Source organism: Tamandua tetradactyla, chromosome 19 (genome assembly GCF_023851605.1).
Source record: "Tamandua tetradactyla isolate mTamTet1 chromosome 19, mTamTet1.pri, whole genome shotgun sequence".
NCBI lineage: Eukaryota > Metazoa > Chordata > Mammalia > Pilosa > Myrmecophagidae > Tamandua > Tamandua tetradactyla.
The window spans coordinates 25,617,136-25,623,176 of record NC_135345.1 but is presented as its reverse complement, the minus strand read 5'-3'; the positions used below and the strand labels follow the sequence as shown (position 1 = coordinate 25,623,176).

At 42.5% G+C, this 6,041-nt stretch overlaps 1 pseudogene; it reads left to right on the top strand.

Moving 5' to 3' along the window:
* The first annotated feature begins 2,035 nt into the window (after positions 1-2,035).
* Positions 2,036-4,529, top strand: LOC143663521 (mini-chromosome maintenance complex-binding protein pseudogene; annotated as a pseudogene).
* Positions 4,530-6,041: the final 1,512 nt, after the last annotated feature.

Here is a 6,041-nt window from a genome sequence, read left to right as displayed (position 1 = left end):
GGATTTACCCTCTGGTGCACATTCACATGGGACACAAATACCTTCATGTTTTTAGCCCATTCACAAGTGTCAATTGACATACCTCTTCCCAGACTTCCTTGTCACCAATTTTTCAATTATGGTCTTTTCCAAGTCCCTAACCATACAGCCAAACCATTAGCGACAGTCAATGAGTCAGTATACAAACGCACATCTGGCCAGTTCTCTTTCCAAGCAAAATGAACAAACAGGTGCACTGCTTGAAGTTCTGCCCACTGGGAAAATTTTCCTTTACCACTGTCCTTCAAGGACACCCCAGAAAGGGATTCTAGTGCTGCAGCTGTCCACTTTTGGGTGGTACCTGCATATCATGCTGAACCATCTGTAAACCAGGCCTGAATTTTCTTTTCCTCCCCAAGAGGCCATAGCTCTAGTCTGGGAAAGAGAAGGTAATGTGGCAGGAGTGGACCATGGGCATTTGGGTCACTTCCTCTTGTTACTTACTTGTGTCTTCAGGACCTACTCTGGCCCTATCTCATATATACCATTTCCATTTTACAATAGAGTGCTACTGCACACACCCAACTTTATGGCTTGGTGGGTCAGACAACACCAAGCTCCATGATAGGCAACTCAGGTCTCATGGTAACTTGGTGGCCCATGGTTAAGCATTCAGTCTCTCCTAAGGCCCAATAGCAGGCCAAAAGCTGTTTCTCAAAAGGAGAGTAGTTATCTGCAGCAGATGGTAAAGCTTTGCTCCAAAATCCTAAGGGTCTGCATTGTGATTCTCCTATATAGGCCTGCCAAAGGCTCCAGACAGCATCTCTATTTGCCACTGACACTTCCAGCGCCATTGGATCTGCTGGATCATACTGCCCAAGTGGCAGAGCAGCTTGTACAGCAACCTGGACCTGTCACAGAGCCTCCTATTGTTCAGGTTCCCACTCAAAATTAGCAGCTTTTCTGGTCAGTTGATAAAAGGGCCGGAGTAGCACACCCAAATGAGGAATATGTTGTCACCCAAATCCAAAGAGACCAACTAGATGTTGTGCCTCTTTTTTTGGTCATAGGAGGGGCCAGATGCAGCAACTTATCCTTCACCTTAGAAGGGATATCTCAACATGCCCCACACCACTGGATACCTAGGCATTTCACTGAGGTGGAAGGCCCCTGTATTTTTGTTGGATTTATCTCCCATCCTCTGACACACAAATGCCTTACCAGTAAGTCTGGAGTAGTTGCTACTTCTTGCTCACTAGGTCCAATCAACATGATACCATCAATGTAATGGACCCGTGTGATGTCTTGTGGGAGGGAGAAATGATCAAGTTCCCTGCGGACAAGATTATGACATAGGGCTGGAGAGTTGATATCCCCCTGAGGTAGGACAGTGAAAGTATATTGCTGACTTTGCCAGCTGAAAGCAAACTGTTTCTGATGGTTCTTACTAACAGCTATTGAGAAAAAAGCATTTGCCAGATCAATAGCTGCATACCAGGTACAAGGGGATGTATTGATTTGCTCAAGCAATGATACCACATCCAGAATGGAGCTGCAATTGGAGTTACCACCTGGTTGAGTTTACGATAATCCACTGTCATCCTCCAAGACCCATCTGTTTTCTGCACAGACCAAATAGGAGAGTTGAATGGGGATGTGGTGGGAATCACTACCTCTGCTTCCTTCAAGTCCTTAAGAGTGGCAGTAATCTCTGCAATCCCTCCAGGAATCCGGTACTGCTTCTGATTTACTATTTTGTTAGGTAGGGGCAGCTCTAGTGGCTTCCGCTTGGCCTTTCCCACCATAATAGCCCTCACTCCATGAGTTAAAGAGCTAATATGGACCCAGGTTGCAAGCGGCGCGGTCGGCGGTGGCTGTTTCCCGCCATTGTGCGAAGTGAAGGCTGGGGGCCGTGCGCGTCGCGCCTGCCGGTCGCCAGTGGTTCATCAGTGTCCGCCGCTGCAGCCGCCACTGCCCGAATCACCGGGAGGCCCGGCGGTCCGCGCGCAGCGGCTGGCGCTACGTGGGAGGGTGCGGGCTAGGAGCGGCCGAGCCCCGGAGGAGGAGCCGGAGAAGGGGCGCCGGACACCCGGCCGCGCCGCGCCGGCCCCGGCCCCTCGCCGAGATGCCCTGTGGGGAGGATTGGCTCAGCCAGCCGCTCGGGATCGTGCAAGGCTTCTTCGCTCAAAATGAAGTTAATCCTGATTGGGGAAAAAAAAGTAATTGAGTATTTTAAGGAAAAATTGAAGGAAATTATGCTCCTAAATGGGATATGTTTGACCCTGAGTTTTACATGGGAGTTTATGAAACGGTTAATCAAAATACAAAAGCACGCGTCCTTCATTTTGGAAAATATAGAGATGTAGCAGAATGTGGGCCTCAACAAGAAGTTGATTTAAACTCTCCACGAGCTACCACTTTGGAAAGAGAGACTTTCTATTGTGTACCAGTGCTTGGAGAATCTACATGGGTAAAAGAAGCCTATGTTAACGCAAACCAAGTTCGAGTCAGTCCCTCGACATCCTATACTCCCAGTCGTCACAAGAGGAGTTATGAAGATGATGAAGATACGGACCTACAGCCCAACAAGCAAAAAGACCAACATACAGGCACCAGACAAGCAGGAAATGGTGGAGGTCTTCAGTGGTCTGGAGAGCCAAAACGTTTAGAGACTGAAGCTTGCACTGGACAACAACTGAACTCCCTGAACCTCTCTTATCCTTTTGATCTGAATTTTCCGCTGCCAGGAGAGAAAGGTCCTGCGTGCCTTGTAAAGGTATATGAAGATTGGGATTGTTTCAAAGTAAATGAATGATGTTCTTGAGTTGTATGGCATACTGTCTGTTGATCCTGTGCTGAGTATACTGAATAATGATGAAAGGGACGCCTCTTCACTGCTAGATCCGATGAAATGCACAGACACAGCAGAAGAACAGAGAGTGCACAGTCCTCCTGCTTCATTAGTGCCAAGAATTCATGTGATTTTAGCCCAGAAGTTATAGCACATCAATCCGTTACTGCCTGCTTGCCTTAACAAAGAAGACAGCAAAACCTTTGTTTCAGGTTTCATGTCTGAATTGTCTCCAGTCAGAGCAGAACTGCTTGGGTTCCTCACTCATGCCCTTTTCGGAGATGGTTTGGCTGCGGAATATCTTATATTACATCTCATCTCTACAGTATATACAAGAAGAGATGTTCTTCCCCTAGGAAAATCTACCGTTAACTTGAGTGGTTGCCCACGGAATAGCACCTTTACAGAACACTTATATCGAATTATTCAGCATCTTGTTCCAGCATCTTTTCGTCTGCAGATGACTATAGAGAACATGAACCATTTGAAATTCATTCCCCACAAAGACTATACAGCCAATCGCTTGGTTAGCGGACTCCTCCAGCTGCCCAATAATACTTCTCTTGTAATTGATGAAACTCTTCTGGAGCAGGGGCAGCTCGACACCCCAGGTGTTCATAATGCGACTGCCCTGAGCAACCTGATAACTTGGCAGAAGGTGGATTATGACTTCAATTACCACCAGATGGAATTCCCTTGCAATATTAATGTTTTTATTACTTCTGAAGGGAGATCACTCCTCCCGGCAGACTGCCAGATTCACTTACAACCACAGATAATTCCACCAAACATGGAGGAGTACATGAATAGCCTTCTCTCAGCGGTGCTGCCTTCTGTACTGAATAAATTCCGCATTTATTTAACCCTTTTGAGATTCCTGGATTACAGCATATCTGATGAGATAACCAAGGCCGTCGAAGATGACTTTGCGGAAATGCGCAAGAATGATCCCCAGAGTATCACTGCTGATGATCGCCACCAGTTGCTTGTTGTAGCTCGGTTTCTGTCTCTCAGTGCCGGTCAGACCACACTGTCAAGAGAACGATGGCTAAGAGCAAAGCAGCTAGAATCTTTAAGAAGAACCAGGCTTCAACAACAGAAATGTGTGAATGGAAATGAGCTTTAGAGATCTGATACCTATGAAATGCGATGTGCAAATTGTAGTCACGTTACTGTAAAATTCAAATGCCATTTATACCACATTGTTTCGTAGATAATTTGTATCAAAAACCAGTGACTTTTCCTGAAATCAAGTCTGGTAACATCTGAAATTTATATAATGTTCGGTAAGGGTTTTTACCTTAATGATTTTATGGAGCTTTTGAACTTTGTTTTATAATTATATAAATTAGTAACAATATATAAAAATGTGTTTGATATTAAAAGTTTAATATCGATAATGTTGCTGATGATACCATTTCCTTACCTTCAGCTAAGTCCTAGGCCAGACTCTGTTGAAATGCTAATGTTTAATGTCATTTGAAGAAAACTGATTATCAAAATATTAATTCTTCACTTCAAATTTCTGTTTTTCCAGTTAACAGTGGGTCTGAGTATGTACAATGGTCAAAGTTTGGGAACTGTGGCATGCTTGCCATTAATTCACATGACCTAAAGGTCACGAGAAATTCTCTCATTTCCAAATGACCACAGAAGCTTATTTCCATTTAACAGTTGTTAACAACCTGCACAACTATCTTTCACACGGCAGTGGTTCCTAGACTTGGATTTCATGGATCAGTAATATTTTCAAAACTTTTGGGACAGTGTTGCCAATTTATTTTGCCAAGTGATCTGAAATTAATCACTGTATTACCACTTTTTTTTCATAAAAGGACGACCTCATAATAAAAATTAGTCCTTTAAAAGAAATAAATGTACCTTTTTGGAAAAAAACACTACATTGTCCTTATTTTTCACATTTTACTCCAGTGCATTTGGGACCACTGTTTTGTAAGACTCACTTAGGGGAGAACTGCCCTAACAAAGCTGTTTTGCCTAATTGTGAGAAGAACAAAATAGCCCTCTTAAAAAATTTTTTCTGGTATTTTACTAACAAATGTCCAGTTTCTTTGTTTCAGATTTTAACATTTTTATATAAGTTTATCAGTGAGTTCCAGATGTGTTAGATCAAGTGACATTATCTGCTAGTCAAGTAATGTTCTGATACAATGGCTGGTAAGTTTTTCCAAGACCAATGACAGTTTTTATGTTTTCAAAGAAAAGCTTTCTTAGAAAGCAAATTAATAATACTGTAGTAGTATAATTGTGGCAGCAAGAACTTTAGTTAATAACTTACCTAGTTGGAAACAGATCGACTGATTTCTTAAAATTTTTTCCTTTAAGGCCTAAATTGATATTGCTAACTAAGAAAACAGGGTCATCCTTGAAAATTAAGGAATTCATTTTGCCTAATGAAATGAAGTGGAAATTACTAGTTGTTTAAACAATATTGTTAACTTTTCCTAAACTGAAATCTATTTTTATAAACTCGTGTAAATAATCTGTTTATATTTAGAATCCTAACTGGTTTTCATTTTTATAACTGGTAGTTTAGACCTTAAGCTTTTAGAAAAGGCTCAACTGGATTTGTGAAAATTCATTTTCTATAATTGGCCTAGAACAAAATAGATTAGTTACCATGTGTTTATTGTGCCAATGTGAATTGTAATTTACCAAAGAGAAGTACATAATTTGCTTGGTCTTGTAGAAAAGTTCCCTTGAAAGGAGAACCCTCTTTTAAATAAATAAAACTTCCCAAATTACAAGTAAAAAAAAAAAAAAGAGCTAATATGGGGGTTCTGCCAGTTGCTCAGTATGTCTATTCCACTTATGCATCTGGAATTGGGGAAATAACTACAGAATGGGTCCGGGGATCCACTGGACCCACTGTGAGATGGATCTGAGCTAAGACTCCATAGATCACCTGACCTCCATAAGTCCCCACTCTGACTGGTGGACCAAAGTGACGTTTTGGGTTCCCTGGAATTAAAGTCACTTCTGAACCAATGTCTAACAATCCCCCAAATATCTGATCATTTTCTTTTCCCCAGTGCACAGTTATCCTGTTAAAAGCTGTCAGTCTCCTTGAGGAAGGCTTGGAGTGATAGTGACAATATAAATTTGTGGCAGTATAACAGGGTCGTCCCCCAAGGGGACCTGGCCTCTCCCTCATTCAAGAGACTCTGGATCTGCAAACTGTCTCAAGTCT